Genomic DNA, 21,922 nt, shown 5'->3' with positions numbered 1-21,922 from the left:
GCTTTCTGAAGGCCCAAAACTAAGACGTAGGTTTTCTCTAGCACAGAAAATTTCAATCTGTTATCTGTGGGCCACCTGCAGCAGACCTTCTGGGGTGCCTATTAGAAAGGAAAGTTCCTGGACTGGTCCCTGAGAGACAGAGGCAGTAAGACTAGAGTCTGCAGTGTCATCTCAGTGGCTGTTAAAGACACAAAACATAAGGGACATTGATCCAAATTTTGTCTGAGTGACCCAAAGAAAGGGGGGGGTGTCTTCCTCTTTATGCCTCATCTATGATGTGACAATCTCAGTGCCCCCATGGGGCTGTTTTTCTTTTACTTCTGAGTTTTCCAGACATCCCCCCCCCCTTTGCTTTTTTTCCTGAAATAAGACTAGGAACCCAGCTGCACGGTCAGAGGTGGTGCAATACAATACACAAAGCACACATTCAAATTCTACCAGAGAGCAGATCCAGTGAGCCTTCAAGGACACAGAACCAGCCTGTGCCTGACTCTGAGCCCTCTCAAGGTTGTTCCGCTTACTTCTTATACTAAGGCTACAGCCACATCAAGACAACACACCCAGTACGTTCTACAAGAGAGGAGCTGGCTGCCCTACCTCCATGCAAACCCCTTACTGAGACACATGGTACAGGCATGTGCAATTCACTCCCATTCATTTTCTCCCTTTCAGCCACCCCCACCCCTGAGCTGCTCAACTGAAGCCCCTGACTTGATAAACACTCCTACTCCTATTCGAGAACTTTCTATTCTCTCTTCCATGTGACTTTAGCCAACATCCATTTGATTGCACTTAGTTAGTTTCTCTTTTGTGTCTTTATTCTTCCTGACTGAAGAAGCAGAAAATGTTCTCCCTGATTGTAAGAGCACAGTTTGTTTTGCTGAGACATGGCAGTCAGAACTGGACTTACAAGCACTTGTCGTAAATGAATTTATTGCTTTCCTGGTATTTCTCCCATTCAGTCCCCTTTGCTGTGGTGGTGGTGGTAGTGGCTCGTTTTATTTATTTTTATGCATGTGAGTATTTAGTCTGCATGTATGTCTGTGCTTCATGATCATGCCAGCATCTGTGGAGTTCAGAAAAAGGTGTCAGACCCCCTGAGACTGGAATTACAGAAAGCTGTGAGCTACATGTCCATGCTGGGAATTGAACATGGGTCCTCTGAAAGAGGAGTCAGTATTCTTAACTACTAAGTCATCTCTTCAGCCCCTCAGTCAGGACCCTTGAAGGGGATTGGTCCCAGGAACCCCAAAGGATATCCCAGCCCTCAGGTGATTATATTCCTGATATAAAATAAGTGATATTTGCAACCTCTTGTGCCCTAAATTTCTCACAATACCTAATATGAGATAAACACTATTAAATTACTATTCTGTCTTGTTTAAGGAAAGGCAAGCAAAATGTTGGTGTATTTTCAGTTTAGATTTCATTATTTTTTTCTGAATATTTTCCATCCACAGTTGGTTGAATCTGTGATTATGGGAGCCATGGATACAAAGGGCTGACTCTACGATTTTTTTTTATCACCTACAGAAGTGCTGCCTAATCACAAAGTCTAGAATCAAACCTCGTACCGCTGCCCCTTCTCTACTGCCAACAGTGATTTTCCCTATGGTGACTATCTGGTACCACAAAAGTTAACTGTCACCTACGTGCACACTCACAGATGACCTGAGTCAACCCACCAGGAGAATGAATGGTCAGCTCGCCACCCTAGCCTCTTGTCCCCTCAACCAACCCTCTGCCTTCTCCAGGCTCAGCCTGGTGGGCCCTCTGCCGCACGGTTCTCCATATACAGCCAGCACTCCATTACAGGATAATGCACGCTGTCTTCATGTCTAGCTTTCTTACGAGCATTCCCGCCACATCAAGCTGGGAGCTCATTTCCGCCAATATTGCCTCCACAAACGTCATCCGCACCATCTACCCTAAAGCCCCACTTCCCACGCTTTCATCCTGGCATCTGAAACGTGTCTGGGAGCATCCCGGGAGACTCACAGTCCCCACCACAGAATCTCCATGTGGGCCTTTCCCAGTTGTTCCTCTGAAGCCTTCAAATCCCCCAATGCACAGCTGTCTCTTCCCTGTAAGTCTGTGTGGACTTTATTCCCTTCGGTCTTTGTCCTGTGCCTTTTAGGCCAACCGAGATCTGAGCCTAAGGACGAGGTCCCTTAATTGGCTTTGGCAGGCCACTTGTTTCATGGCGACATGCGTCAAGCTCCCCGTTTTATCAGGCTTCAGGCATCCCGTCATGGTTCTCTCCCCAGCCTAGATCCTTAGGTGCTGGTAACTGGCCCCCACCCCAAGCTTAGCGTAGCTTTTAATGTTAAGTTGCCTTTCCAGCTACCTCACTCTGCAGGCCTCACATCTGGAACCATTCACAATGCGGTGGTTGAAATTTCCACTAATTCAAATGGAATGCTAGGGATGGAGGCCATTGGGAGGCCCTCAGCTTCCCTCCGTCCAGGCAAGTCATCCCACTGTGAGAAGTGCATGTGTCAAATGAGCATCCTAGAAAGGGCTCACTAGGGCAGAACCCTGAACTCAGGACACCAGCGAAGTTCAGAGCTACATGTGGTGGCCCCGAGGTAAGGCTGTGGGCAAGGCTAGGGAATAAATGGTGTCCCTTCAAACTTCCCCCTTTAAAAAGAGGACTATGTGGCTGGAGAGGTGGCTCTGCAGTTTAGAGCACTTGCTCTTCCAGAGAATCAGAATTTGGTCCACATGATCTATGTCAGGCAGCTCACAACTGCTTTTAACTCCAGCTCCTGGGGATCTGATACTTCTGGCTCCATGGGCATCTGTGCTCACATGTACACACCCACCCACATGCAAACACATACACACCTACACATAATTTAAAATAATGAAAAGAACTACATGATTTTTGAAATGTTAGAAGGTTTAGCAGAAGTGCGCTTCTTTCCTTTCTGCTGGCTGCCAGCTGATCGCAGTCCAAATGGGCAAGCTTATGAAACCCAGGAAAGTGGTGCTGGTCCTAGCTGGATGCTGCTCCAGATGCAAAGCTGTCATCGTGAAGAACATTGATGATGGCACCTCAGACAGCCCTTAAAGCCATGCCCTGGTAGCTGGAATTGACCGCTATCCCTGAAAAGTGACAGCTGCCAGGGGCAAGAAGGAAATCATCAAGCGATCTGAGATCCAGTCCTTTGTGAAAGTTTATAACTACAACCACCTCATGCACATAAGGGACTCTGTTTTGTTTTTGTTTTGTTTGTTTGTTTGTTTTTTGTTTTGGTTTTTCGAGACAGGGTTTCTCTGTATAGCCCTGGCTGTCCTGGAACTCACTTTGTAGACCAGGCTGGCCTCGAACTCAGAAATCTTCCTGCCTTGGCCTCCCAAGTGCTGGGATTAAAGGCATGCGCCACCACTGCCCAGCAAGGGGCTCTGTTGACATCCCCTTTGGACAACTCTGTTGTCAACAAGAATGTGATCAGAGATCCAGCTTTGAAAAGCAAGGCCAGGCAGGAGGCCAAGGTCAAGTTTGAGGATCGAAACAAGACAGGGAAGAACAAATAGTTTTTCCAGAAGCCTCAATTTTAGGTATATTCTTGTTTTCATCATTAAAATTTTTTAAAATAAAAATAAATAAATGATAGAAGGCATTTCCTCCTTCCCTCTTCACTCTACCCCCGACCCCTTATCCCTGCATTATGAAGGCGCCATGAGAAGGTAGCTGTTGTCTGCTAGCAGGGAAGAGGATCCAGACCAAACCCTGGCATCACAACCTTGGTTATCTCAGCCCCCAGCTGTGGGAACCAAAACCTCTGCAGTTGACACCTGGCCCGTGTTGTCTTGTCTCAGAGCCCAAGCTTAAAACACAGACAACAGACGCCAACATCCTTGCCTAGTTTACCTAGCTCATAGGTACAAACTGGAATCCAGGCACAAGACCTTCTTTACACAGCCATTGTGCCTAGGAAGGATATAGACATCTGGGAAGCAGCAAGAAAACTCAGGAAGAAGTCCATAGAAACAGTCCATCCTCCCAACTTCCCACCCACTGGAAAACACAGACCGACTATATTAAATAGTCATAAATATCTTCCAAACAGCATATTCGCTTTCGAGTAAGTACATGGACTAAAAACCTATGAAGGTACACACTGAGCAGGCAGTCATGGTCATTTCTAGAGTAGACTGCGAGAGAGGAGGGGAAAGAGGCAAGGATGTTGATAAAGGGGGACTTTGGCTGACGTCAATGACTTCAATGTGTTTGTCTATAAAAGGAAAACCACACAGTCTTGTGTTTATCTGCAGAACAAAGGAAGGACAGAGGCAGTTGGGGGGGGGCACGATGGGCCTGGCTTTCCTGTTCCATGTGGCACCCTCCTCTCTCGGCCTTTTCTCTGGGACAGGAGAATGGAAGGTTTGAAGGTTCATGACTGTTTGTCCCAGGGATGTCTTATCTCTAGTTGTCAGTGCCATACTCATCCCATGGCGAACGTGACTTAGACACACGTGTCCTGGATAGGTTTTGCGTGTTTGTTTTTATTTATTTATCTTATTAATTTATTGGATCAACTTGATATAAGCATTTGGGAAGGGAGTTCCTCCTCAACTTTGAAAACACCCACACACACATACCAGGGTGGTTTATGGGAAAGCCTATGGTGCGTTTTTCTTGATTTAGTGATTGACGTGGGAGAGCCCAGCTCACAGGGGCAGACCCCACCCCTGGACATGGGATCCCAAATTGTATGGAGACAAAGTCAGGAAGCAACATCCCTCATGGCCCTTGCTTCAGTTCCTGCCTCCAGGTTCCTGCCTTGAGATCTTCTTGTTCTTTTCTTCATTGATGTTTTGTCTGTCATGCCAGCAGAAACCTAACCACCACAGTGTGCAGGTGTTCATGAGTAAAGGAGATGGGGAGGAGCAGAGCTCATCACGAAGGTTCTGTGAGAACCTGGCCAAGGGATACAGTGAAGCCTCGGGACAGGAACCTGGCAAGTCTGGATATGTACCGGTGTGGCACAAGTGGCAAAGGAGTCTGTTTGGTTCCAAACATAGATGGCTCATGGGATTCTGTTGTTGTTAAAATTATTTATTTATTCCCTTTACAACCCAATATCAGCCCTTTCTCTCCTCCCAGTACCCCATCATGTAAGTCCTTCCCCCAATTCCTTTTTTCCCCTTCTCTTTAAGGAGAAGCCCCCTCTGGATGTCAAACCCCACTCCCTCCCGACTCCCACCCCCTGCGCACCTCAAGTCACTGCAGGACTAGGCACATCCCCTACCCACTGAGGCCAGACAATGAGGTCCTTTTAGAGGCACAGGGTCCACAGGCAGGTAGGCAGGCAGGCAATGGGCTCAGGGATAGCCCTTGCTCTAGCCGTTTGAGGAAGACCAAGCTGCTTACCTGCTACACACATGTGCAGGGGCCCTGCTTGCTCTTTGGTTGGTTGTCTTAGTCAGGGTTTCTATTCCTGCACAAACATCATGACCAAGAAGCAAGTTGGGGAGGAAAGGGTTTATTCGGCTTACACTTCCATACTGCTGTTCATCACCAAGGAAGTCAGGACTGGAACTCAAGCAGGTCAGGAAGCAGGAGCTGATGCAGAGGCCATGGAGGGATGTTCTTTACTGGCTTGCCTCCCCTGCCTTGCTCAGCCTGTTCTCTTATAGAACCCAAGACTACCAGCCCAGAGATGGTCTCACCTACAAGGAGCCTTTCCCCCNTGATCACTAATTGAGAAAANGCCTTACAGTTGGATCTCATGGAGGCATTTCCTCAACTGAAGCTCCTTTCTCTGGGATAACTCCAGCTGTGTCAAGTTGACACAAAACCAGCCAGTACATTGGTGATTCAATCTCTGAGAGCCCCCAAGGGTCCAGGTTAGTTCATTTTGTTGGTCTTCCTGTGGAGTCCCTGTCCTCTTCAGGTTCTTCAATCTTTCTCCCACATCTTTCCATAAAACTCCCCGAGTTCCACCTAAAGTTTGGGTGTGAGTCCTTACATCTCTTTCCATTGGCTGTTGGGTGGAGCCTCTCAGAGGACAGCTATGCTAGGTTCCAGTCTGCAAGCATAATGGAGTATCATTAATAGTGTCAGGGATTGGTTCTTGCTCATGGGATGGGTCTCAGTTTGGGGCAGTCACTGGTTGGCCTTTCTCTTAGTCTGTACTCTATCTTTGTCCCTGCACATCTTGTTGACAGGACACGTGGCTCAGAGGTCTCTTGATGGCACCTGAGGAGCATGCTTGAGGCAGAAACTATAGCTGCAGCACTGAGGGAGATGATATCCCCTACAGTGTGTGGCCCTGTGCTTTCTGACCAACCAAGGTTTATGGGATTCCCATGGAGACCCTGTCCTCCTACAACATGCAGGAGCGTTTAAGGGGCAAGCATGCCCCAGTGCCACACTGAGCCTAGGCCCTGCTCCCATCACTTGATAGAGTAACTCACTTTTTTCATCCAATCTTTCCGCCTGTAAAATAAAGATGGCCCCATGATCCTCCACTCACCATCCTGAGAAAAAAGTTAAACAAAAGTCGCCTGCATAGGAAGATAGCCAGGGACGATCATGCGACCTCGCCCACACAGAAGGTTATCATTCTAACTCCTAGAAACAAAATACTTCCACAAACATCCACAGACTGGGCTTCTACACAACAGAGTCTAAAGGGAGCAGGCAGCCACTGTCCACCACACTCCTCACCCTCCAGTTCTGCAATGAAGCCCTAATTGCTGTGTTGTTGGGGAGAGGTTTTATAGATTTCATTAAAGGCCTAATTAGTCGATTTTAACTAAACAGGTTACCCTTAGTGGGTTCAACTCAATTAAGCAGAGGGACTGAGATTTTCCTGGCAAGTAAACAAGGAAGGAGGGGTGGGGAGGATGGGCCACAGATGGACCCACAGATAGACTGACAAACTCCATCAGCTGGTGGAGCCCCAGTGGCTTTTCCCTTCCTTTCCTGTGCACCCTCTTTCAGACAGCTGGCACAGCCACAGAGACCTGAGAGCATCTCAATCATTTCCCTGCAAATTGCAGTCTCACTTCCCCATCCCACCCCACAGTTGCCCAAGCCTCTGTGTAAGCCAGCTCTTCACATATGCAGTCTCCCCTGGCTTCACCTCTCCAGCTGAGTCCTGACTGAGATACACTTCCTACCAGGGTTAACTTGTAAGCCAAGTAAAGCTACTTCCTCTTTTCTACGTTAACCACTATTAAGTATTCAAGAGCTGATGCAGCCAGAATAGGGCTGTCTGTCACTATTTGTAATAGTTCTAACCTACAAAGTCACCGTAAACCCTGAATTACTGACTCCAGCATCGCTGCTTCTGAGGGAAACTGTATTCATTCATTCATTCATTCATTCACGCATGCACTCTCACACTAGGCAAATACTCTAGCACTGATCTACATTCCAGTGTGCTAGGAGAAACATGAGTTAGGTCCTGTTTACCCCTGGATGGAATAAGCCTCTGGAATGGTGGATGGGCCCGGCCGTGTAAGGTAGGAGTGATAGTCTAGTACTCAGTAGCCAAAGCAGCGAATATTTGTAGTACTATAATCAGAAGGCTTGGAAGAGGGTCAGAGTGCTTCCCTCTCTGAAGCACTTACAATGTGTCAGGCCTGATTACAAGTGCTCTGAGTGCTTTGCTGTTTTTTTATACCAAGTACATGGCAAGCCTGTAGTTTCTTCTACAAAGGAAATGGCATTCTCCTAGGGTGCCAACAGCCTCAGTCTGTCCAACACTGATGAGTCTCCAGTCACCCGACATGCAGTGTTAACCTCAGGATATCAGAGTAGCCAGTGGGTTGTCCCAGGCTGGTCACGCCAACTTGGGCCCAAATTCTAGTGGGTCCATTTGGGAAGAGTGACAACATCTTTGAGCTTTAGTTTTCCCATCTAACAATATGTTTAGCAGCAGCAGAGCCTCCCTCTAAGAGCATGGGGGCGGGGCAGAAACATAAAGCCCTTGACACATCCCAGCTAGGCATCAAGATAGCAAAAAATGTCAGAAATGTATTCCCCCCCAGAAAACCTGAGTACGCCCACATCATAGCAAATGGTATAATGGAGAGTTCGGATCAGAATTGGCTAGCTCTAGACTAATGTGAAGTCCTTAAGCATTCACTCTGTGTCTACCCAGAGGACACAGAAGCAACGACACAGAGTTCAGTAAACTGGGCAAGGCACTTGGGAGGTGAAGAGAGACAGGTCAGGAGTTCAAGGCCAGCCTCAGCTAATGATGAATGTAAAGTCAGAGTAGGTTGCATGGCACTCTGTCTCAAACAATGACAAAAGTCATATCAGCCTCCAGCCACAAAAGACAACACAACATTTATAAAACAAATGGTTTCAGAAACTAGGTAAGTTTTTAGACCAAGTACCAGACAAGGGATTCCCTGAGGGAAAAAATAAAGGTAAATCCAGGAGCACCCAGCAAACTGCCTAGGGGCAGGGTCCTGGGCCACTGCAGGGAAGAATGAGTAAGCAGGCCAATCTAGGAGCTTGCTGGGGAAGGAAAGGTTCGCATTCCACCCAACCAGATTAGAATGACTTCCGAACACAGACAGCTTTGGGTACGGTCCTTCAGAGCAGGCCTTTCCCTACTGAGCCCAAATTAGCGAGATATTGGCAAAGTGCTCCTTTAATACTAAGTATTTCCGGCTGTGGGTCACAGGGTCATTGCTGCAATGCCCCAGAGCTCTATTGCCAGAGCATTAAAGCAGCCACAGACAAGATGTCAACAGACAGCCATGGTGTGTCCCAATAAAACTTTATTTCCCAATACAGGCAGCTGGACTGTGGGGCATAGTGCAGCAACCTCTGGTTTAGATAAACACTATTCTACACTCACCCTAGCTGTGCTGAAAAGCAGACTCACAGGGATCAAGCTAGTTCTCCAAGGAGCTCTACATCTCAGACCAACCAAGTTCAGACAGGAACTAGAGAGATGCAAGAACCCAGCATGCTACAATACAGAGCTCATACCATCCAAATCCAGAGTTGTCAGATCTGCAAAGAAGCAGGAAAATACAGCCCATAATGAGGGAAAAAGCGGTCAAGAGGGACAGACCCAGAAATCAGGAAAATACAGCCCATAATGAGGGTAAAAGCAGTCAAGAGGAGCAGACCCAGAAAGGCCACAGATGATAGAATGAGCACACGGACACCAAAGAGGAATTATAACAGTGTGCTCCACAGAGAAACAAGAGAGCAACGCATCATGGGGAGAGAATGTGGTATAGGAAAGGTCACATCTACAAAGAAAAATAAAACAAATGGGGTAAGCCACAGAGCCAATTAGAAGAAGGGTTCAGAGAATTTAAAATCACAGCTGTGGAATTAGCAAGATGGCTTAGCAGGTAAAGGCACTTGCTGCCAAGTCCAAAGACCTGAGTTCAATCCCTAGGACCTACATGATCATTCTGGCTTACACACACACACACACACACACACACAGAGAGAGAGAGAGGAATGCACACACAAATAACAAATTCAGGCAACAGAAACCATCAACAATGAAATGTTGATAGTAGAGAGCAATGCCAGAGGAAGCAGTGCATCATCGAAGTGGAGACGTCCGTACACAAGCGGATGTACTTCCAACAAGAACTTGGGGGGAAAGGAAGGCAGGAAGTGATGGGAGAAAATATATACAAAGAGACAACAGCCCAAATTTTCCAAAATTGGGGAAAAGGAAAGCCCATAGAGGCAATAGGCTAGACAAATCTCAAGCAGAAGAAATGTAAAGAAGGACCAGGGAGATGGCTCAAAGGGAAAGGCACTTCTGCCAAGCCTGATGGCCTGAGTTCAATCCCGGGGAACCAAATGATGGAAGACAAAAAGAAATTTCTGAGATTTATCCCCCCCCCACACACACACACACATACACACACAGGATTTTTACATTTTATTTTTAGATTTTTTAGAGACAGGATCTTTCTGTGTATCCCTGACTTTCCTGTTCTGCAACTCACTACGTAGACCAGGCTGGGATGTTGTTGTTGTTGTTGTTTTCTTTTCCTTTTTTTTTTTTTTTTTTTTTTTTTTTTTTTGGTTTTCTGAGACAGGGTTTCTCTGTATAGCCCTGGCTGTCCTGGAACTCACTTTGTAGACCAGGCTAGCCTCAAACTCAGAAATCCGCCTGCCTCTGCCCCCTCAAGTGCTGGGATTAAAGGCGTGCGCCACCACACCCGGCTCCTTTTTTCAAGACAAGGCTGTGGAGATGGCTCTCTGATTGCTCTTACAGAGGACCCAGGTTCAACTCCCAACACTGACTTGGCAGCTCCCAAGTGTCTCTTTCACTGTACTTCTGCCTTACCCCTGTACACATATACATGATGCACACACAGACGTTCACATAGGCAAACACCCACATACATAAAACAAAACAAAAAACAAGCCTCTCAGGGTTCAGGCTTTGCCCAAAAAATTCCAGCTATAGAACTTTGAGGACTGATGTTATGTTTTAAGTTTAAATTACTGCGCTTAACAGATCTATAAAGCATAAAATGCCTCTCGCCTGGAAGCCCCACTTGCCTAAGGAGAGTTGACTTCCTGGAATGTTGGGGGCTGCTCATGTAAGGTAACAAGCCACGTGTTTTCAAACTTCTGTAAACAAGCTTGGGTGCCTCAACTGCCCAAGATGTGCTTGATCACACACATGTGTGGAGGAGCTACATCAGGATGTATGCTTGCTCCCACTGGAGGAAGGCAGGAAGTATAGAGCCTTGTGAGTTCTGCCTTTCTAAGTCTCTGACAAATACAAGTTGCTTCCATACTCTGGGGACCTGGAAATGAACCTGGACATTGTCTTGGCCAGAATTTAATAAAGTTTGCTTTAAATTTGGCTCAAAAATTGTGGTAGTAGTCTTATTCTCTCCTGGTGGGATTAACAGTACCGCCATGTCTGAATGAGGAGAAAAAAAACAGTTGAAGGCATGTCTTTGATAAAAGATATGTCTACACAGTACACTTGATAGAACAGTGACTAGAGATCCCACCATCTGACATAGCATGGCTAAAGCTGGAGGCCATTATGTTAAATGAAGTAAAAGCAGATACACAGGGCTGAATAATGCATTGATCTTACCTATATGTAAAGATCCAGGCAACAGGGCTGGAGAGATGGCTCAGTGGTTAAGAGCACTGACTGCTCTTCTGAAGGTCCTGAATTCAAATCCCAGCAACCACATGGTGGCTCACAACCATCCATAATGAGATCTGATGCCCTCTTCTGGTGTATCTGAAGACAGCTACAGTGTACTTAGATATAATAATAAATAAATCTTTTTTAAAAAAGAAAAAAATCTAGGCAACAAAGAAGCCAATCATCACAGGCAGAGACTCAGACACGAGGGAGGGGGAGAAGGAGGAGAAGGGGGAGGAGGAGGAGGAGGAGGAGGAGCAGGAAGAGAAGAAGAAGAAGAAGAAGAAGAAGAAGAAGAAGAAGAAGAAGAAGAAGAAGAAGAAGAGAAAGAAAGAAAGAAAGAAAGAAAGAAAGAAAGAAAGAAAGAAAGAAAGAAAGAAAGAAAGAAAGAAAGATGTAGGTTAGAAAAAGCCAAGTGACAAGCACATGGTATGAACAGGTCTAGGGACCTAAAGTATATTCTGAGATTACAAATAACAACGCTGTATTACATTTAGAATCTTTCTGAGTAGATTACAGCTTATCTTAACTTTAAAACAGACTTAGATAACTAGCTATGATGAGTGTGTTGGTTTTTAGCTATTTTATCAATTGTGCTGTTAGTTTCTTATTCTTATTATCTTAAGATAATATTATCATAGTAGCTTTGTACTAGACCAGGTTGACCTTGAACTCACAGAGTTCTGCCTGCCTCTGTGCCTGGGGTGCTGGGACCAAAAGTGTAGACTACCAAGCCCAGATAAAGGTCTGTTTGCTATGACCTAAAAAGAAAACTTCCATTTGGGAATTTCCCAGATCAGATGGAGATGTGGGATTGTCCTGATCATTAATGGATGGAAGGTCTCACCTGCTGTGATCTTAAACTGTGTAAGACCGCTACAGGAAGGCAGACATACTGTAAGACAGCTAACGAGCATCCTTCCCCCCCCCCTCCCGTGGTCCTTGATGCACTTACTGCGTTAGCTATGAAGTGAGTTCCTTAGTTGGAGGCCATGTGAGTGAAACAGTGACAGGGCTACCTTCAAGTTCCTAACTGACTTCCCTCAATGATGGACTGTAACAACCTGGAAACAGAAGAAGAAATAAACCCTTCCTTTCCCTAAATTGCTTTTGGTCATGATGTTTTATCACAGCATCAAAAATGAAACTAAGGCTAGGTGGTGGTGATGCACGCCTTTAATCCCAGCACTCAGGAGGCTGAGACAGGCAGATCTCTGTGGGACCCAGGTCAGCCTGATTTACACAGTGAGTTCCAGGGCAGCCTAGTTTATACAGTGAGACCCTGTCTCAGAAAATTAAAAACAAACAAACAAACAAAACCACCAAAATTTAAAAAGGTATATAATAACTCTTAGAACTCAACTATAGAAAGGAATTGAAGACATAAAGTGGATAAAAGAAATGTCTCACCGTCCGGGCATGGTGGTGCACACCATTAGTCCCACCTCTTAGAAGGTTCTTAGGAAACTGCAACTCTGAGTTCAAGACTCTCTAGTCTGCAAAGTAAGTTCTAGGATAACCAGAAGACTACATAGAAAAATCCTGTTGCAAAAAAAAAAAAAAAAAAAAAGAGAGAGAGAGAGAGAGAGAGAGAGAGAGAGGAAGGGAGGGAGGGAGGGAGGGGAGGGAGGGGAGGAGGGAGGAGAGAGAAGAGAGAGAGAGAGAGAGGAAGAAGAGGAGGAGGAGGGAGGAGGAAGAGGAGGAAGAGGAGGAAGAGGAGGAAGCAACAGCAGCAGCAGCCACCACTGCTAACACCAAGCATGATCACTATGTCTGAATCCGACTGCTTGGGACACTAAGGCAGGATGATCACCATTAACACACGTCAGCCTTGTAGACAAGTTCCAGGCCAGATAGGACGGTACGATGAAACCTCAAAACTAAGGTGTTGCAACAAATGAACTACACACACAGCAGCATGGATGAGTACTAAGAAGTAGCAAGCAAACACTCAAACCCAAAGGCAACAGACAGGGTAAAATAATAAAGAGCAGAGCAGAAATTAATAAAACAGAAACAACAATAGCAAAAAGACTCAAGGAAAAATTTTCTTTGAAAAAAATGAACAAGATTGACAGATTTTTTGGCCAAGTTTAGCCAAACAACATGTTAAGTGAAAGAAGCCTAGCACACCTCAGAAATACCTACTGTGTGGTTTAATTTACATGGAATTCTTTAAAAGGCTATACTAGTGATAATGATTTTAAAAGTCAAAAAACAACCTAGTTGGTAGGTAGTAGGAGCAGAGGTGAGGGGTGTGATGGGTGTTTGGAGGGGCGGGGGTGTAGAAAGTGCTATGTTATGACTGGGGTAAAAGTTTAAAGGCTTTGTGTAAGTCAGGTATGGTGACATACCGATGTACTCTCAGAACTCCAGAAATAAAAGCATGCATGTTGTGAGGTCAAGGTCAGCCTAGGACACAAGAGAGCCTGTCCCAAAGCAAAGACAATCCTTTTGTTTAAACCCCACGGAACTGTACACTTAAAACTGACTGTAGCTGGGTGGTGGTGGCACATTGCTTTAATCTCAACACTCAGGACACAGAGGCAGATTTCTGTTAGTTCAAGGAAAGTCTGGTCTACACAGTGAAACCCTGTCTTGAATAAAACCACACACACGCACACACACACACACACGCACACGCACGCACGCACACACACGCACACAGAGGTTGTAATGCTTTAAGTTAGTATCACCAATACAACTGACCAACCCCCCCCCAAAAAAAAGTATATACTAGGCCTGCTAGAGAGATGGCTCAGTAGTTAAAAATGTACTGCTTGTGGACCCAGAACTCCAGAACTAAAAGCATGCATGGTGGTTCCTAGCACCTACACCAGGCAGCTCACAATGGCCTGTTAACTCCAGGTCCAGGGATCTAACACCTCAGCCCCGGGATTACAGACATTGTAACATGGGTTCGGGTATATACACAGAGGTCCGAATGCTTGTGCAGCAAACACTTTATTGGCTAAGCCATCCCTCCAGCTCATGTTTCCTCTTTTGAGACAGGATGTCTGTTTTAGTTTCATATTTTTACATTTACATGAGCATGTGTGGTGTATGTTTGTGTGTGTGTGTATGTGTGTGTGTGTATGCACGTAGATGCACATGCATGCATATACATTTTTAGGCCCAAGGTTGACATCGGATGTCTTCCTCAAATCACTTTCAACCTCTTGTGGACATCTGCTGTCACACACATATACCCACACACACACATACATATATACCCATACACATATACATAATTTTAAAAAACAAACTAGAAGAGACTGAAATTAGTGATGAGGTCAGAAAAGAATGCAGGAGACTCCCCTAGGGGAAGACATCCAAGTTCTATATTTAACTCATCTCCTAAAATATTTATTTTGGTCTACATTTTCTAGTGTGTACACTATGCTCATACATTAGCATATGTATATTATTTATAAGTGAGTGCTCAGACACTAAGATCTGTACTCATTTTTTCCCTGCTGATAGAGACCCATTTAAAGCCCTTGGAGACTTCAAACTTTCCAGGGTAAGCCTTTGGTGGCACAGAAGCTGGAGGGGCGGGGGGAGATACCAAGATGTTGGGCAGGTTCCTTCAAGATGGAGAAGGGAGAAAGAACTTCGGGGCTCTGGGCAAGAGGAAGGCTCTGGGCAAGGGCTCCTCAGGGGCGAGGCAAAGGAAGGTGACTGTTTCTAGGGTGGGTCAACTTAGTCAAGTTAAAAGGAGAAGAATTGGAATCAAGAATTGAGAGAGAATAATGTGTTCTCAGCAGGAGATGGTCTGGGAGCCACAGTGAAGAGCTAAGACTGAGACAGAGTTACAAAGCTGTCACTGAGGTGTGTATGTGTTCCTGTGCGTGTGCGTGTGTCCAACACATGGAGGCCAGTTTGATGTGGGATGACCTTCTCTACCACTCTTGGGCTTATTTTTCAAGACAAGTCTCTCACTGAACCTGGAGGTCAGGGTTCAGCTAGTTGGCAAACCTAGAGGGCCCACTGGTCTCTGCTCCCTAAGCACTGGGGTTACATGCTTAAGCTATCAGCTCTGCTCTTGCATGGGTGGCAGAAAACTGCATTTGGGGCTTTATACTTGTGTGGAAAGTACTTTGCCTGCGAAGCAAGCCATCCCTCCTGTCTGCTCCCCACTTTTGAGATAGGATGTGTGCTTCTGTTGTAGACTTTTTCATTTGTACACACACACACACACACACATATACACACGGTGTTTGGTATGTGTTTATAAGGTTATGTGTACATGCACTCGTGTGTCTGTGCATGCGGAGGTTCAAAGTTGATGTGAGGTGTCTTCCTCAATTTAGTGACCATCTCTGTGGTCATCTGGTCTCATATGCACACACACACACACAATTTTTTTAAAAGTTTACAAATTAGCAATGCTACCAGGCAATTGTGGTTCACACCTTTAATCCCAGCACTTGGGAGGCAGAAGCAGACAGATCTCTGTGAATTTGAGTCTACTCAAATTCTACTGAGTCTACTCAGTGAGTTTCAGCATATCCAGGGATACACAAAGAAACTCTGTCTCAAAAACTAAAAGCAATCAAACAAATAAAAAAAAATGAGCAAAGCCCCCACCTCCTTTGCACTGGAATCACGGGCGGCCCAAACACCTACCCAGCCTTCACATAGGTTCTAATCTCATCTTTGCTCCTCACATGAATGCAGCAAATGCTTTACCCACTGAGTCACCTCTCTGGCCCCAAGACTAAGTTCTGCACTGTAGCCCAAGTTGGTCTAAAATTCACAATCTTCTTGCCTCAACCTGCAGAGTGTTGGGATGACAGACATTCACCATCGCATGTAGATGATGGTCTCATTTTTCAATGCCAACGTCACCAAAGCACGGAAAGAATCGTGCATTATAGTATGGTAGGGTAACACATGGTCTTTGGGACAACCAATATGGCAAAGAGTATTTGGAACAACTTGACTCTTCCACATTAATGAGAGAGCAGCAGAACCTAACTCACAGTGGCATTCCTGACCTGCTTCAAATGCTCTGCGACAGCTAGCACTGAAGGAAATGTCCCCTAATGCTAACTCCGGCATCAAAAATGGAGCAAGAGGAAGGCAGTGAGAATTAAGTGGAAACCAGGAAACTAGTATCAGGCCCCTCGGTTACAGACTAAAACTTCCATATTGTCTCTGAAGCTAATTTTGGCCCCAGTGGTCAGCACCAACCTGGGTGTGGTAACTGTGTGGGTAGGACCACCAGCAAGACCAGAAGTGAGTCTGGTGAATCAGGTTGAGGCCTGACTCACCCAGAACCATGGGAATAGTGACTCTGGATCCAGTGGCCTCATCACCCAAGCAAGGCCTTCAGGGACATCATTAGTGGTTGTGAATGCCTGCCCAGAATTCCTCACAGGATGGCTGCCAGGCCTGCCCACAGGCCACTTGGGTAATTACGTCCCCCGACTTACCCTCCTGCAGATTCAGAGAGCTAGCAGGGGACTTCCGGACTTAATCTCTCTGAGCAAGGCAATAGCGGGGCCTTCAAGATGTGCTTCCTCCTAAGTAGTTCAACCCCTTTCCCTCGTTGCTACTTTGTGCAGGACTCCGTGAGATTGAGAGGAGGATCAGCTGCAGACCCCTTTCTCAGTCCCTCGCTGTAAAGCAACTTCATCTGGGGAAATTCAGGCAGCCTCCCTGGCAACTCTCTGCTCTCCCCCTAATTAACAGCAACCCTACCCGTCCTTCAGAGGGTGTGAGTGGGGCACAGAACCATCTGGTTCACAGAGCTCTGCGATATCTCAGCCAACACGGCTGTGTCAACAATGCTGTGTGACCTAAAGAGTAAAGACCCAATATGGAGAGCTCGGTGGAACCAGAGAAAGACACTCACCCATCTCTGCTCATGTCATCGAGCGCACAGAATCCAGGCCAAAAGTCGCTAGCATGTTTCCCCTCTAAAGATGAAAACTAAATGACCCATTTGCTAAAACTGCCTTGGGTTCTGAGGAACATGACCGCACCTAATTCCCACACCGACCCTGCATGTTATAAGTTCTCTTATATGGAACAAGATGATATATTTCAAAGGGTAGTAACACAAACCATGCTGCCTGGTTAGTAGTATTTAGGCCTTCTGTGGCCCCAGTTTCTTTAACTATAAAACAGAGGCCAAATGCAGGGTCCATCTCATACATCACCCAGCAGGTTAGTGAACTGAATATGGAAAGAACAGAGAAGAACATAAACTTTAGCTCTGGCGATCATTGTCATCATTTGTTAAAGACAAAAAAAGGAAACTGGGAGGAGGGAGGAGGCTAGGCGGGAGTGCCTGTGCTTAGTATTATGTAAAACCTTGCCATCCACAACACAACACACTTAATTAATGAACTAATTAAGACAAGAAAACCAAGCCATCGAAATGCCTCGTCTGGGGTGATACAACGGATAGATGATGGTGTAAGGCTTAGACTCGTGGCTGTTTCTAGCTCCAGAGACTTTGTTCTTGGACCATCAAACACAACATTCTCCATATTTAACACCCTAGGGGACATTCTGTATGGAAAGAAGAAAGCTTGGGCTGGAGAGGTGGCTCAGCGGTTAAGAGCACTGACTGCTCTCCCAGAGGTCCTGAGTTCAATTCCCATCAACCACGTGGTAGCTCACAACCATCTGTAATTGGATCCGATGCCCTCTTCTGGTGTTTCTAAACACAGCTACACTGTGTATATATATGAAAGCTGAAAAAATAGGCAAGCTCAGGCATGGGGAGAGTAGAACAGCCCTAAAGAACTGCGTACACACCTCTCACCCCTCCCCCAGCTAAGCCAAAGTCAAATCTACTGCTGGTTTTCAATATTTAATCAAGAAAATCCCTTCCATCTAAGGCAGTTTGGATCAGGGTGAGTTCTCTTATAATTAAAATCTTCTGCAGACCAGACCAGGGTAGTAATCTAACTCTCATCCCCCAACTTAGTTCTTGGGCCTGACTAAGCCAAGAACAGCCAGCCGTGCGAGACTCAACTCCAAGATTCTGCAAAGAAAGCTATTTCTCAGATCATTTGTCCTCACCCCTCAAACCCCTTCTACATGCCAGACACTGTGTTAACATACTCTGAGTGGGCTGAGCACAAGACTGCAGGGAAATAACCAGAGGGTTGTCCCTGGCACACCAGTGAGGGACACCTGCAGTCCACAGCAGGACCCTGGTTCTCCAGGTCACCAAAACAGAAGTCTCTGGCATCCGGGCCAGGTCTTTCCCAAACTGTGCATTCATTGCTGCAGCTGGACTCTAGCTTGTCTTCAAATGGAAGAGGTAATGGGAATTTCTGCACAGACTAAATTATTCATGGCCATTGAACTACATAAGCAGCGTTCGATCTTTGTCTCTGGACACAGTCTTTGCCCAGATCAAAATATTCGATCGAGGTCCAAACAGGAAATGCAGCTATAAAATGCGTGACTTAATATACCCGGATGAAGCCCTGGGCCTGCAAGGTGGCTTCTTTCCGCTTTTGCATCTAATCCGCTCATGGTAGGGAGGGGAAGGGCCCCGGGGGGGGGGGGGGGGGGGGGGGGGGGGGGGGGGGGGGGTACTTTAGATTTTTTTTTTTACATCACAGTNTTCCGCTTTTGCATCTAATCCGCTCATGGTAGGGGGGGGGAGGGCCGGGGGGGGGGGGGGGGGGAGTTGGAGGTGATGGTGCTGGGGTACTTTAGATTTTTTTTTTTACATCACAGTATTGTAGAAAATATACAATGAAAACCCCAATGATTCCTCAGAGAATTTGCTCCCCTCCTCATCTTCTTTGATTCCCCTGCCTCCTCTCCACATCCTTTGAACTTCTAAAGAGACACTTTGAAGGCATGACAGAAAGCAGTTTTTCATTCATGCTCCTCTTTGATGCTCTCGCTATTCATCGGAACTGTAGAGTCCACAGGATGTCGGCTGGGAGGGCTGAAAGTCAATACTGCCGACGAAAGGGCAAGGAAGAGCCTGGACCGCTTTGGTCAATGGAATAGATGGCTGAAGGAGGATGCTAGGATGACCTGAGGGATGCAGGCAGAATTTCTGGCCACTCTTGCTTGTCTCATCTTCATAGTAGCAATTGATAAGACAGGCTGAGGATGCTGAAGTCCAGGGGCAGTGCACAGTCTGCAGAGGCTTTGATGAGACACTTCCTCCTGCTCTGACCTTCAACCCCAGAGCTCTTTGTCCATCCTCAGATATCAGCCATAACCCAGCTCCTACCTGGAGGAAAGCACTAGGGGTTTTGATGTTTCTACCTTCCTCTAGGTTCCCCGTGACTGCTTCATTCAGTTCTGTATTAACAGGACACTGGGGGAAGGGGGGCTGGGTGTGCTGAGGAGTGAGTGAGGCTGGCACTGAATAAATTATTGGAAACAAAGGCTTTTATAGATGACTCTCAGGAAGCCTAAAGCCTTCAAAGCAGCAACCCTTGTCCCCTGGCCTAGAATTTGGGGGTGCAGAGAGAGCCAACTGAACTATGCAAACCCAGCAGGAAAATGCATTAGTTTGTTGGAGATGCTGTGGGTACTGAGCCAGGGCTGTGAGCATTGGGGATAGAAAGAAACAACTTCATCCAACCACATGTATTTATTAACTGCAGAAGATGCTACTACTCCGGAGATTCTGATGTCAGCAGGGGGGTAAAAGAGGCGATCTGCTCACAAATATTTACTGAGTCCTTGTCCTAAGCCCTGGGGAGGGGGAGAAGGTAGAAGAGTAAAAATAAATGAACTATCTGCCCCTGTGCCAAAAATTAAGAGGTCAAATGTAAAGCAGTCCTACTTGCTACGTATAACTATAAATTGAGACATATGTCTTGAAGAAAATTATGAAAACATATGACCCAAGTACACCACCATTTGCATATGGACAACGAGGGGGGCGTGTTTAAGCTCAGACCTAAAGCAGAGCTAAAAGGCACAGTAAGAATCACATGATATGTATGGGGGGGGTGCAGATAGCTTTTTATACAAAAGAAACAGTACAGAAAACAGTACAGTTTAAGGTGAGGCAGGTCAACGGGGTCAGTAGTTTAAGCAGAGAGCCTATTAGACACAAAGACTCAACAAATATGTCCTGAGCTCCCATGACACCCAGATACAGTTCTGAGAACATGACAGTGACCCTAGCACACAAAACCCCAGGCCTCCTGGAGTTTATGCTCCAGACATTAACCTAGCTGGGAACCAGATACTGGCCGGCCGAACCACCAAAAGCTCAAACTACAAAGGTACATCGAGCACACGGATGGTCCCACTTCATACACTCACTGGACAATCTGGAGCACACGCTTGCAAAGTTAAAGGGAAGAACAACGGTCATCCCCTCTCTTCCCAGATGTATGCTAGATAGATACCACCCATGGAAATAGAGCAGATGATGGGTAAACTGAGTCATTCTAGAAGCTCTACCCCTAAAGCCTGGAATCCCGCCTCACCAGGGCAAGTGGAAGCTCCGAAGATCACTGTAGCATATGGTTTGGGGTATGGGGTATGGGGTAAGTCAAGCAACTTGGCTTTCTCCTCCCAACCTTGCTCCTCATCCATTGGACCCAGAACATAGCCTTTGTGCTCCCCATTCCTTGGCCAACACAGCATGGTGACTAGAACCTCCCTGTGAGGGCTAAAAGGTGACACATGTGGGATGCCTGGTGTGGTGAGGGCACACAGGGAATACTGAGTTAGCCTCCGCTGCTATGACTGATATAGTCTATCCCGACTGGAGGCGCCTGCTTTAATGTAATTTTCATAAATCACACAATTACGAGTCGGACAATTGAGTACCATTTGCAACCCTCTCCCCTTTATTCATCCATTGCCAGGGAAGCCAAGGCATAGCTCAGCATCCACCCGGCATAACCCCAGCACTTCAAAGTCCTGGATGCTCATTTCTGAGAACAGTGTAGCAACCACAGGAAGCATACTGCAGCAGGGAACAACGGGCTGGATGAGTCCCACAGGACTCGCGCGGAAATATCTTCCATTCAGAAAGACTTTGTGAATTTTCCATTGCAAATATTTAATATCGAACTGGGTTCTCTCTTCCGCCTCTGCCAGCAGAGTGCTCAAAATAATTTTAATATTAGCCTAAGCCAAGGAAAATTAGGAAAATAAATCTGAAACTTTTCCTCCCCCACCCCACCCCACCCATTTCTACTCTCTCTCACTCCCTGTAACATATCCCAACGCCAAAATTCAATGACGATGTGAAATCAAACAGCTGGAGAGGTCGCTTAGAAAACCAGATAACGTAGCTCCAAGGCTGGCTCTGCAATTTTCACCTCAGGGTTCGAGGCTACCCCACGAGTCTTTGAGATTCAGCTTCCTGATCCTTAAGATGGGAAGTTATGGCCAGGTGACCCATGCCTTTAATCCCAGCACAGTTCAGAGAGAGGCAGGCCAATCTCTGAAGTCCGGTCAGCCTGGTCTACAGAGCAAGTTCCAGGATAGCCAGGACTATAAAGAGAAACCCTGACTTTAAAAATAGAGTGGAGGGGAACACAAACATTTGCCCCACTGGCTGACTGTGGAAATCAAATGACATAGGATTTACTGGAAGGCCCACAGCAGAACACCGGATACTTTTACTTCTGCCTGGCCTGTTCCTGCTAACGATATAGGTCATCAAGAAAAAGCCTTCAAACAGCCCAAGCCTAAGGCCAAGAAGAAAACCAGTCTTTGCCAGAGGTGGAATGAGCAGGCTCCTCACTTTCATCTTCCTCAGAAAGCCAAGATGGAAGGAAAGATGTGTATAACATTGAATCTACCAGAGACCAAACTGAAGAGCAGCTAAATGGCAT

At 46.3% G+C, this 21,922-nt stretch overlaps 1 pseudogene; it reads left to right on the top strand.

The window, feature by feature from the left end:
• Nucleotides 1–2,959: 2,959 nt before the first annotated feature.
• Nucleotides 2,960–3,564, top strand: LOC110285031 (annotated as a pseudogene).
• The last annotated feature ends 18,358 nt before the right edge of the window (nt 3,565–21,922 follow it).

This window comes from Mus caroli, chromosome 18 (genome assembly GCF_900094665.2).
Source record: "Mus caroli chromosome 18, CAROLI_EIJ_v1.1, whole genome shotgun sequence".
NCBI lineage: Eukaryota > Metazoa > Chordata > Mammalia > Rodentia > Muridae > Mus > Mus caroli.
Note: the sequence above shows the minus strand (reverse complement) of the source record. Positions and strands in the feature narration are given on the sequence as shown.